General features: G+C 50.7%; 1 protein-coding gene across 3 annotated transcripts in view; it reads right to left on the bottom strand.

The window, feature by feature from the left end:
• Positions 1 to 13,351, bottom strand: part of ZC3H13 (zinc finger CCCH-type containing 13) — a 519,948-nt gene that overhangs the window by 279,067 nt on the left and 227,530 nt on the right. The gene's annotated exons all lie outside the window — the stretch shown is intronic.

Below are 13,351 nucleotides of genomic sequence, written 5' to 3'. Positions count from 1 at the left end.
AATCAGCCTGCCATTTCATTATGTGAGTGGCTACCATTGCTAAACACTTGGTAAAGAAGGAGTAGTTTCTGTCCTGTAACTCCAGTTCTGTAGTAGGGGTATCTCTGTTATAGTCATAGTGAATAGTCCCGCCCATGTGCGTGGACCCCGGAGCAATCAAAAATAATCTCTTAAATCGTCAAACATTGCAGACCTGCACAGACACTTAAGAGAGAATTTAAAGACAGATAATGCAGCTTATCCACAGGCTACACTGTCCAGTACTTCAACTAGAAATTCCACCAAAAACCCACAAACAGCACAGCCTGTCCAGTGTTTTCCACAGAGAAAATCCTTCCCCTACCAGCAGAAGCCTCTGAAATGATAAAGTGGTGGACAGACAAGCCCCATAGGCTGCCATTATGTGGCTCAGAACAGGATACTGTGCCTTTAAGAGAACCTTCCAGAACTCTCAGTATCCCAGAATGCACAGCAGGTCCCTTTTACTTTCAGTTCTTTTTGAAGGCGTAACACGCCAGACCTGTAGCATTCCTTACATGAATATCTTTCTCCACCGGGGAGGAGGGCGGGCGCTTATGACTATAACAGATACCCCTACTACAGAACTGGAGTTACAGGACAGAAACTACTACTTCTGTAGTAGGGGATCTCTGTGTATAGTCATAATCTAGTGAATAGAATGGCAAGCCCATCCCCACACCAAAGCGGCGGTGGAGAGAAAAGAAATAACACCACTACTGTGCGAACAGATTTCGCAGCGAAGGCTGCCCAACCTGAGCGTCTGTCCTGGCATCAGTGTCCAGACAGTAATGCTTAGCAAAGGTATGGACAGACTTCCAAGTGGCCACCTTGCAGATTTCTGCAATTGGAACATTACACAGCAAAGCAGTCGTGGCAGCTTTGCCCCTGGTGGAATGAGCCTTAGGTTTACCCCCTAAGGTCTTATTAGCCTTTTGGTAACAATTGTATACAGGACACAATCCACCTAGAGATGGACTGTTTTGAGGTAGCAAGACCGGTCCGGACTGATCCATAATTGATAAACAATTGGTCTGACCTACAAATATCTTTGGTTTTATCCAGATAAAATTTCAACACCCTCCTAACATCCAGGGAATGCAGAGACCTTTCCACTGGAGATGAAGGATTCTGAAAACAAGCACTGGCGTTGCCAATAGGTCTCGCAGTAGGAAAGTTGGAGCTATTACAATTGCAAATAACAATGCCTTTTATTTTTGTTTTCATTTTAAAAACATAAAGGGCTTTGTCATTTACAAAACCAATAGCTCCAACTTTCCTACTGCGAGACCTATTGGCAACGCCAGTGCTTGTTGCAGGGGCTGTTTATGCCTGCTTTGAGCTAACAAACTTCTGTATGACTGTTCGCTCCGCCCACAGATTAAAGATCACGTATGCATGAAATGCTGCGCAGATGTGTATTATCGTCTGCGCTGCCTGTACCCAGCTCTCCAGGGCAGACAGCCATTGGCCACTGCTCTGAAGGAATGAACAGTAGGTCAGAAAGTGGCAAAGCGTGGGAGGAAACGTAAGTGCTGCCATAGCAACTTAATTCCTCTAATTGTGGAAAGAAGATGAGACGGGGCATGACAGTATAAAAATAGAGAGAGGGAGAGTCAGAGAAAGAAAGAAAGAAAGAAAGAAAGAAAGAAAGAAAGAAAGAAAGAAAGAAAGAAAGAAAGAAAGAAAGAAAGAAAGAAAGAAAGAAAGAAAGAAAGAAAGAAAGAAAGAAAGAAAGAACGGAAGGAAGGAAGGAAGGAAGGAGAAGGGAAAGAAAGACAGCGGAAGGGAAAGAAAATCAAAGTAGGGAGAGACTCCGGCTGCTGCTGGTTGCCTTGTGCATGGGAGGGGCTGAGCCCGTGCACGGCATGGCAAACAGTAATCGGTTTTGCATCTCGCATGACTCGAAACAATAGCAATATCTCGTGCTCATTTACATCGCTGACGTAACTTCTTAGAGTAGCACGGGGGGGGGGGAGAATGAAGACATTACCTTAATGCACATTGCCTGGGATAATGCAGAGCGGCTGACCGAAATTATACGGGGGAAAAAGCTGGAAATGAATGAAGTGGAAGAAATGGTGGCGACGGAAAAGGGTGGGAGGGGTGGCGGAAGGTGAGTACAAGATGAAGTGCGGGGGAAGGACAGCGGATGAGACTGGGATAATTAAGTAGAGTAGATAATGCAGAGCGGCCGCTGAAAGTACCGGCCGGCCAGCCATGATTAATTAGGGGAGGAGAAGCGTGTTAGGGGAGGAGAAGCCGCAGAGGGCACGCTGGGCGAAGCCCTTTGATGTGCTGTGCGGCCGTGAATGCGCGTGCTTGTTTGGTCACGTGATTCACGTGAACTTAATGAAAACCGCAGCAAAAAGCCCTTGGTTTGACGAGGATTTTGAGGACATGAATTCTCGCTCCGCTCAATGCGCTTGCGCGCATTGATAGGTCGCGAGACCTAAAAATATAGGTAAAGTTATGGTCTGGTTAACATGGAAATCAGAGATAACCTTTGGAAGAAATTTAGGGTGAGTACGCATAACCACCTTAGCAGCTTGAAATACAGTATAAGGTTCTTGGCAACACAACGCCTGAATTTCACTCGCCCTACGGGCCGATGTGATGGCCACGAGGAATGCCGCCTTCCAGGTCAGGTGCTGCAACGAAGTCTTATGAATAGGTTCAAAAGGCTCCTTCATCAATCTGGACAGCACCACATTCAATTCCCATGAAGGCGAAGGAAACCGGATAGGAGGGAACACTTTCTTCAAGCCTTCCAAAAAATCCTTGATCACAGGGATCTGGAAGAAGGAAGTCTGTGAAGGGCCTTTCCTGTAGGCAGTCAGCGCAGCGAGATGAACCTTAATGGAATGGAAATTAAGGCCAGACTGCGCCAAATGTAGAAGATACGGAAGGATGACATATTCCTTACATGTCGTTGGATCATAGTTCTTGGACTTGCACCAGATGCAGAATCTCTTCCACTTGTAAGCATAGGAAGTCCTAGTGGAAGGTCGCTTAGCCTCCTTCAATATGTCCATACAATCTTCTGGTAGATTGAAATGACCATATTGCACTATCTCAGGAGCCATGCCGCCAAACTCAAAGACGAGAGGTTGGGGTGCACCATCTGCCCCCGAACTTCGTAAGAAGGTCCGGCCGGCACGGCAGCCGTATGTGAGGAAGGAGAGACCGGTGAAGCAGGTCCGTGAACCACCACTGCCTGGGCCATTCCGGGGCGATCAGGATCATCCGCGCCCTGGAGTGATCCAGCTTGATGAGCACCGCCGGAATCAGGAGAATGGGTGGAAAAGCGAACAGAAAGCTGTTCACCCAGTTGATCCATAGCGCATTCCCCAGCATCCCCTGCTGTTATTACCTGGAGGCGAAGTCTCGGCATTTGCTGTTTTCGGCAGTGGCGAACAGATCTACGTCTGGAGTCCCCCACCTTGCGAAGACTTCTCCTAGTACTTTGTCGTTTATGACCCACTCGTGGTTTTCCTGAATCAGTCTGCTCAGTGCGATCGCCTGAACATTCTGCACACCTGGTAGAAGGGTAGCCGTTATCGTCAGTCCTCTGGCCAGAAGCCAACGCTAGATCACCTGCGCCTCCTGAGAGAGTGCGTGATCTCGAGCCCCCCTGCTTGTTGAGGTAATACATCATAGTCGTATTGTCTGTCTGTACAAGCAGAGAGTTGGTCTGGAAGGACGGATGAAAGGCCTTCATTGCCAAGTGAACAGCTCTGAGTTCCAGGAAATTGATGCGATACGTGGACTCCGTCGGGGACCACGTTCCTTGTATCTGTAAGTCTCCGGAGTGCACCCCCCAGCCGTGGAGAGACGCATCCGTCACGATAGTCTGCGTGGGAATGTCCTTGTGGCAGGGAACACCTCTGATGATATTCTCCGCTGAACACCACCACTTCAGAGACTGAAGAGCATGCAGAGAGGCAGTCGTATCTTGTCATCCCAAGACCCTTTCCTCTGATCCCACGGATACACCAAGCACTCCTGCAATGGTCTCATGTGCAGCCGTGCGTGTAGCGTGAGGAAGATACGAGAGGCCATCGACCCCAGTGGAGAAGACACCGTCCTCACTGTTGTAGATGGAGCGGTCATAAGAGCCTGAGCCTTCCGAAGGAGTGATAATCGTCTCTCCTCCAAAGGAGACATGCTTGCTGACAGCATATTGATGGAGGTTCCCAAGTACTATATGCACTGGACCGGAGTCGAGACAGACTTGGACATGTTGATGTGCAACCCCAGCTTGGTTAAGAGAACGCACGCCTTCCGGAAGTGTGCTTGAGCTTCCGCGAATAAGGAGGCCTTGATCAACCAATCGTCCAGGTACGGGTAGACGAACACTTTGTTCTTCCTCAGGTGTGCAGCTACCACCGCCATGCACTTCGAGAATGTCCTGGGCGCAGACTTCAGCCCTAATGGCAGTACTGTGTACTGATAATGATTGGCGCTGGAACTTCCTGTGTTTGTGTGCAATGGGCACATGGAAGAAAGCATCCTGTAGGTCTATAGCACATTGCCAGTCTCCCTGTTGCAGCTGAGGATAAATCTGATGCAACGACAGCATGCAATATTTCTCTCTGTGAATCCACTTGTTTGCTGTCGCAAATCCAGAATGGGCCTGAACTCGTTCTTATCCTTCTTGTGAACCAGAAAGAACCTTGAGTACAGACCTCTTCGCCTTTGAGACGGAGGTACGTCTTCTATCGCCCTTTCCCTTAACAGGGTATCTGCCTACGCCTGGAGCTCGCGCAGTTCAAACTGCGAGCTGACCGGTGGAATTGCAGGAGGCGGGCTGGTAGACCGAAGACTGTATCCATTGCAAACAATATTCAGCACCCACTTGTCCGGAGTAATGTTTCTCCACTCTGCCAGAAAAAATTGAACGCTTGCCCCCACCTGAGTGGGTAACGGATGCAGGGGAAGTAACCGCTCAGGGCCTAGACCCGACCGGGCCTTTGTTCGCTGCTGCGGACTGCTGGCCGCCTCTGCCCTTCTATTTACAACAAGGGGTGGTGAGGGACAGAGTCTCTGAATTAAGCAGAAAGCTCTCACCCAGTCAAGAGATCAGGGCTAGATCCAACACCGTTTTTTAGCTCACTGCACCATCCCAGTTTCAGAACCTGGCTGTATGCAAATTAGTCTGTTCCTGTCCCAGTGCATGATGGGAACAGGGCAAACCAAACTACAAAAGCCAATTCTTACACTGGGAAGGAAACAAGCTCCCGGGGACCGGTTTCTGGCATTACAGCCGTCTTCGGCCCGGTTTGCTTGAATCCTGATGGTGCAATGAGCAAGGGTCTCACATCTGAGAATACCCTTCCACGCTTAGGGTGGACAAAAATATTTACAACAAGGGGTGGTGAGGGACAGAGTCTCTGAATTAAGCAGAAAGCTCTCACCCAGTCAAGAGATCAGGGATAGATCCAACACCGTTTTTTAGCTCACTGCACCATCCCAGTTTCAGAACCTGGCTGTATGCAAATTAGTCTGTTCCTGTCCCAGTGCATGATGGGAACAGGGCAAACCAAACTACAAAAGCCAATTCTTACACTGGGAAGGAAACAAGCTCCCGGGGACCGGTTTCTGGCATTACAGCCGTCTTCGGCCCGGTTTGCTTGAATCCTGATGGTGCAATGAGCAAGGGTCTCACATCTGAGAATACCCTTCCACGCTTAGGGTGGACAAAAATATTTACAACAAGGGGTGGTGAGGGACAGAGTCTCTGAATTAAGCAGAAAGCTCTCACCCAGTCAAGAGATCAGGGCTAGATCCAACACCGTTTTTTAGCTCACTGCACCATCCCAGTTTCAGAACCTGGCTGTATGCAAATTAGTCTGTTCCTGTCCCAGTGCATGATGGGAACAGGGCAAACCAAACTACAAAAGCCAATTCTTACACTGGGAAGGAAACAAGCTCCCGGGGACCGGTTTCTGGCATTACAGCCGCCTTCGGCCCGGTTTGCTTGAATCCTGATGGTGCAATGAGCAAGGGTCTCACATCTGAGAATACCCTTCCACGCTTAGGATGGACAAAAATATTTACAACAAGGGGTGGTGAGGGACAGAGTCTCTGAATTAAGCAGAAAGCTCTCACCCAGTCAAGAGATCAGGGCTAGATCCAACACCGTTTTTTAGCTCACTGCACCATCCCAGTTTCAGAACCTGGCTGTATGCAAATTAGTCTGTTCCTGTCCCAGTGCATGATGGGAACAGGGCAAACCAAACTACAAAAGCCAATTCTTACACTGGGAAGGAAACAAGCTCCCGGGGACCGGTTTCTGGCATTACAGCCGTCTTCGGCCCGGTTTGCTTGAATCCTGATGGTGCAATGAGCAAGGGTCTCACATCTGAGAATACCCTTCCACGCTTAGGGTGGACAAAAATATTTACAACAAGGGGTGGTGAGGGACAGAGTCTCTGAATTAAGCAGAAAGCTCTCACCCAGTCAAGAGATCAGGGCTAGATCCAACACCGTTTTTTAGCTCACTGCACCATCCCAGTTTCAGAACCTGGCTGTATGCAAATTAGTCTGTTCCTGTCCCAGTGCATGATGGGAACAGGGCAAACCAAACTACAAAAGCCAATTCTTACACTGGGAAGGAAACAAGCTCCTGGGGACCGGTTTCTGGCATTACAGCCAACAGGCTTGGTAGTTTAGTCTGCCCTGTTCCCATGATGCACTGGGCCAGGGACAGACTGATTTGCATATAGCCAGGTTCGGAGCTGGGATGGGGCAGTGAGATAAATAACGGTGATGGATCAAGCCCTGATCTTTGGACTGGGTAAGAGTGGTCTGCTTAATTCAGACACTCTGTTCATCACCACCCCATTCTCTGCCCTTCTGGCACTTCTGGAAGGGCCTCCGGAACTGCTGCTGCGGTTGTTGCTGCTGTCCCGAAGCCTGTCCTTGCCCTCTGCCTTGCGCCCCGTACCGCCTCTGGAACGGGCTGTAGGTCTTCTACTTGGGCTTCTCCAACCCGACAGCCGTCAGGGTCTCGGCCTCCGCCTTCATGCGGCCCATCGAGCCGTCTGGATGCTTACAAACCAGGGTGTCCCCCCGAGAAAGGCAGGTTGGCCACCTGTTGAGCCTCTGGTTTGAGAGATGTAAGTCGAAGCCAAGCGTGGCGCCGTTGGTTGACACCATGGCAGTACCCATGCGCCGCCAGCAGGGACACATCAGCCACCGCGCTGATGAGTTGGTTAGACACCAACATCCCCTCATTCTTTCTTCTCACAAGGAAGGAGCTCAGCGAATGACTGGAGGGACTCCCATAGGGCTCGATCGTATCGCCCTAGCAAGGCCGCGGCACTGGCTGCCTTCATTGTGGTAGATGCTGTCCCACAGACCTTCCTGCCAGCCGAGTCTATCCAGCGGCTTTCCTTATCAGGAGGCACTGTAGACAACAGGGGGGTGGCATGCTGTGTCCTAGCTGCTGTTACTATGACCGAGTCCGGTGTCGGATCCATCCTAAGAAAGGCCGGGTCAGAATCCGGAGCTCGGTACTTCTTGAGAAGCCTGGAGGGGGCCGCCTTCGTCACCGCCAGAGTGAGAAACAACTCCTCGGCGGGGTCCAGCAATCCTGGTACCAGAGGCAGCAACGGTCGAGACAGGTGCCTTTTATGTAGCGTCTCGAAAATCGTGGGGGTTCTGGATCGGCACCTCCTGTGGCGTCCTCTTGATCTTGTCGACGACCGGTGATTACTACGCGATCTCCCCCTACAGTCGGAGCGAGAACGCGATCTCCTTGGCTTCGGATGCTCCACAGGCCTCACAGGAGCAGGCGACTGCGGACGCTCCACAGGCCTCACAGGAGCAGGCGACTGCCGCCTGACCGGCGCCTCGGCTGAGGAGTCCCCTTAGGCGGCGTTGGATACCATGGTAGTGAAGCCGTCCTCAGCGGAACCACCGGCGGTCCAGAAGGGGGCAGCAGAGGATGAAAATGAGGAGGGGGTGGGGGCAGCGGAGGAGGAGTGGGATTCCGCTGCGGAGGGTCCTTGGGCAACGGAGGAGGAGGGGTAGGTGTCCTCGACTTAGGAGGTGTATATACCTTGGAGTACACAGAGCCCTGTGACTCCCTTTTCTTCTTAGGCGGAGGCGATGGAGAGGCAGAGCCTATCGGCGCACGTTGGTGCATCCCAGCGGACCTAGAGGAACTCCTGGCCCAAGAAATCCTTCTGCGCTTCTTTGGCGCCGAAGAACGCCGCCTCGACAGCGACTGACGTTCCCTCGACATCGTACGCCCTTGCCTCGACGGCGAACGACTCAGTCTCGACGGTGAACCTCTCGACGTCGATGACTCGACATCGACAATGAAGATATCGTCAACGGCAATCTTGATGGGCGTTAAAGTCAGGTCCCTCGACGCCAAGCGTAGACGTCGTCTCGACCCAGAGGGAGACGTGGAACAGACTGCTGTCATCCCTCTCGATGCCGTCGTCAGTGCAATCGACGCTGGCAGAGAACATGGACATTTGCTGGTCTTCCTGCCCCTGGAGAGCCCTCCAGAGGCCTCAGCATGGGCAGATGAAGCATGCCCAGACCCACCTTGTGCCTTCAGCCTTCTATCTTCCAGGCCCTGGAGTCTGATCTTCGTCCTGTCTCTCAGGGTCCTGCTGGAGGAGGACTGGCAAATGTCACACTCCTCTGGAACACGAGAAGAGGGAAGGCAGATGATGCACACCTAGTATGGGTCCGACTTGGCCTTCTTCCTCGAACACTCTGGGCATTTGTCAAACAAAGCAGGCATTGTGACAAATAAAAGTGCTAAAAGACACACAGGGAAGAAAGCACCAAAGTACTTCAAATGAAAGCACTCAAACACTTGAAAAGTGAAAAAATCTGTAAATAAACCCTAGAAAGGGAGAGCTCAATGCTCAAGGGTCCTGCTTGCAGGAGCCGGAAAAAAGAACTGAAAGTAAAAGGAGCCTGCTGTGCATTCTGGGATACTGAGAGAGTTCTGGAAGGTTCTCTTAAAGGCACAGTATCCTGTTCTGAGCCACATAATGGCAGCCTATGGGGCTTGTCTGTCCACCACTTTATCATTTCAGAGGCTTCTGCTGGTAGGGGAAGGATTTTCTCTGTGGAAAACACTGGACAGGCTGTGCTGTTTGTGGGTTTTTGGTGGAATTTCTAGTTGAAGTACTGGGCAGTGTAGCCTGTGGATAGGCTGCATTATCTGTCTTTAAATTCTCTCTTAAGTGTCTGTGCAGGTCTGCAATGTTTGACGACTTAAGAGATTATTTTTGATTGCTCCGGGGTCCACGCACATGGGCGGGACTATTCACTAGATTATGACTATACACAGAGATCCCCTACTACAGAACCTTGGGACCATGCTGATGTCAGAGGGTAGTACCTTGAGCTGATAGTGTTTACCATTTATGATTAAGCCCCTACCTTCCTAGGGGTGCCTCTGCCTCTGAACCTTTCCTTCTAAAGGAAGCTTGTGTGAAACCCCTGTCACTCTGTGGGTGACAATCCTGTCGCTGTGTTTGATCTGGGGATTTTGCTTTCGAGGGCCTCTTGACTTCTGTTTGAGAAAGGGACCTAAAGGGCACCCAGCACTGCGTGCCCTTTCTGCGTCTTGCTTGATATTTTCAAGCATGGTGTCATTCTGTGGTCCAAACATGATGACAGGTTGAAGAAGTGCTCTTTCATCTATGGCTTGAAGCACCAAAAGGGGGCATCGAAGGAAGACTGCAGTGTATAACACTCATAACCCCCTCCCAACTCCCCCTCCATTATCCACTCCTTGTCGGTGCTGTGTCTGCCACATCCAGTGCGCACTTGATGGTTTCAATGAAAACAGGCTGCCTCTGTCAAATAGCTCTGTCCCAACTTTTGCAATACTGATCAGGGAGATGGTGAAGGACCCCTTCCATCACTTCGCAGCAGGCTCCTTCACAGCGAGAATGGAGATCACACTTCATCGGTTTTACTTATGCGGATGCAGGAGGGGCAGGGGAATGAGCTGCATGTTGTATTTGCTGCCCTGGGCCTTTTCTATGTGGACCGTGACCTCTGCCACGAAAGGACTGAAAGGTTTGCTGGGCTGATGGAAGGGTATGCAATTGGCAAAACTGAAAAACCAAACCTTAGCCACAGGGAGGTCAAAATTGCTGTCTGGGGCTGACAGAAAGACCAAAGGAACATGCTGTGCCCCAGCTTTCTTTAAATCGTTCCTGCGCCAAATATACTTTTTCAAAGATGCGAGAGCCATCAAATTTCATGCCCATCAGATACCTGGAAATCCCCAGCGAAGCCTGTACACCTCATCCAAGCGTGGTGTTGAAGTGCCACACTGAGGTTCAATCCACGAACTAAGCAGTCAGTCATGTCCAACTCAGTGCATCACAAGCATCTTAGAAAGCTCCAGTAAGGGACACAAGAAGGTCATCCGGAGATACTGGTAAAACTTGTGCCATAGTGTTCCAAAGGTAACAGGAGTAGTATCCTAAAGACAGCAGGTGGTCACTGACCTCAGATCAAGGCTAACAGATGAGAACATTTGCCTGCCAAATGTGTCTATTTGTTTTGCCTCAAAATCAAGTGGGGTGGTAGGGATGGTATTGAGATGTATCTTAACAGAGGACACCTGCATCATTAAGCTCTCTGGTGTTGGATGTTGCATAAGAAAGGCTGGGTGTCCTGGCGCTTGCCAATGACAGCAAACCATCTGCTATGGTGGTCGTAGAACATATTTTTGACCAAGTGGATATCGGTGAGGGCTTAGATTGACATCAACATTCGCAAAAAAAAACAGATGTCAACCTGCATGGATGGTGCTTATATGCAGCTCCGCATGTCCTTTCCAGAGAAAAAGACACTGGTGCAGAGCAGCGCAGCTCTTCCTACCTTTTACTGCTTTAAAGTTTACAGATCAAGTTTGACAACTTGGAAATATTAACAAGGTAATGAATCTGCAGTTTGAAGTGCCAGACCAAACTCTTTCAATAAACTATAAAAGGGAGTAGGTGGCAACCCCAATCTCTAGAATGGAGCACGGTGGCCAGGTCGGAGAGTGGGCGGGTATGAATTATGAAAGGGGGCAAGACTAGTAAGCACCCGCTGGTGGGTCATGTTTAAATTGTGGGCAATTACAACACTCAAAGAAAACACTTTCAGTGAACTAATTGCCCACAATTTAAACAAGACCCACTGGAGGGTGCTTGCTAGTCTCTTCCACTTTGCTATTCTTACTCCAGGCGTTGCTCTCTAACCTGACCCTATTGAGTTTAGACAGGTCACACAAAATTGTTACCCAGATTACTAGGTGTGAGAAAGTGCCTCTTTCTGCATGGTTAGCTACCACTTTTTGCCTGGTTTTGATGTGGTTTCAATTGTAGCGCCCAGGATCCTTGTCATCCAGGTCCCTTGTGCCAGTGCTTCTTCCCTAAAAACATATCCACATTTGGTACTTTTGCCCCCTGTAAGTCACTAGTAAGAGCTACCCTGGGTACCTAGGGCCTGGTAGCTAAACAGGGTCCCCTGGGATATCCCCTCACTGGGACCATGCCACTGCCCTTTCAGCTTGCATGCGCCTGTGAGGTGAAAAATGACAAAGTCGACATGACACCCTGCCTGGGTGCCATGCCAGCCAGCACTGGCTGGAAGTAGAGGTAAGTCGCCCCTCAAGCAGGCCTTACAGACCTATGGCAGGGTGCACTATACCACAGGTGAGAGCATATCTGAATGAGCAGGTATGCCCCCTATGATATTAGGGCCTATTCCTTAATGTTTTAAGTGCCAGAGAAGCCACAGAGTGCATGGGCTGTGAACTACACAACTCTAGTTCCACATCACCTTGATGGCTTCACTGAACACAAGAGTGTTTGGTACAAAATAACTACTCTCAATAAATCCACACTGATGCCAGTGTGAGATTTATTGTACCATGTACTCAGAGGGCCCTCAAAGGAGCCCCCTGAAAACCTACCAAGCTTGGTATGGTTTCTGACCGGCTGTAGACAACTAGCCAACACCAGACAGGTTTCTGGACCCCTGGGTGGAGAGCTCCAGCTATCTGGGACCAAACAATGCACATCCTGGGTAATGGTGTCACACCCCCTCCCCTAGGATGGGCCAGAACTTGAAGTGAGAAGCTACAAAGGCTTGCCATCCTTGCATTGCGACCACTAGCCTCTGCTGCTAGCAGCAGACGGCAGCCCCCGGTTTACACCCCCAAGTTAGGCGGTAAAACCAACAGGAAAACATAGAATAGAAGGTGTGCCTTCCTCTGCCAACTCAACCCCTAAGGTGGATGAGGCGAGGCGAAGCACATGTTTCATTCCCGCCATCTTGAAGACGGGGGACACTCCTAATCAGTGCTAGGCCTGCCCCGTTCCACAGGAGGGTGGCATAATAGAAGGTGTAGTCACCCCAGGTAAGGTGCCCATTGGCCCTACCCGCTACTCCCCTAAAACAAGCCCAAATCTAGTATTTAGGTGGCTTCTCAGGACCTGGAACTCAGATCTGCGAAGACCTAAAAAGAAAGAAGACACCCCTACAGAGAAGGCTGAAGACAACTGCCTTGGCGCAAGTTCTACGGACCGGTCACCAGCTTCGATGATCCTGCGACCAGTCTTGCAGCCAGCGACCTCTGAAACCCCTGGGAGGACTGCTACTTTTAACAAAGACTCCAATCTCCAGTGAACAGTGGACCTGTCCAGAATAAAACGACCTCAAGGGCTACAGATCCAGCTGGAACCATGATCCCTGCCCACTCTGCACCAGACACCCACGGCCCAAGGCTGCGTGGCCCCCCTGCCCAGTGAAGTCTCCCCAGCGACCCTCACCTCAAGTCCAGCATTGGGCGACAGCACCTGGCCTCCACAACACCGGATTCCAGAGGCTCCTCCTGAGTGCGACCGGCTCCGGTAGAAGACTCTGCCGTCGAAAGGCACCCCTGCATCCAAAGCCCCTGAGCCTTGGTGAGCTGAACCAACTGTGCCCCTACAACCCCCTACATCCCTACTTACCCCTGCTGTCGTTGGTCTCCCCCTTGCAACCTACAGTGCGATGCCTGCAACCAGTTAGCCAAAAGAAGAAACTCCACTGAAAAGCATTGGGCACCCGCTGCTGATTTTGTACCCTGCACCTGGCTGCCCCTGTGCCGCTGGTGGAGTATGTTTGGTGCTGTTTGTTGCCCCCCTGTGCTTGACCTAACCCCCAAAGCTTGCCCCCCTGCAATCGATCCACTACCTGCAAGTAGTGTGGCTGCAGGCACCCCCGTCTCAATTGAAAAGCATTGGGCCGAACTCCGACTTTTACCTCTGCACCTTGCCGCCCTTGCGCCACTTGTGGTGCAGTTTTGGTA

The sequence above is a fragment of the Lissotriton vulgaris genome, chromosome 8 (genome assembly GCF_964263255.1).
Source record: "Lissotriton vulgaris chromosome 8, aLisVul1.2, whole genome shotgun sequence".
NCBI lineage: Eukaryota > Metazoa > Chordata > Amphibia > Caudata > Salamandridae > Lissotriton > Lissotriton vulgaris.
The sequence above is the reverse complement of the archived record's forward strand: the minus strand, read 5'-3'. Positions and strand labels throughout refer to the sequence as shown.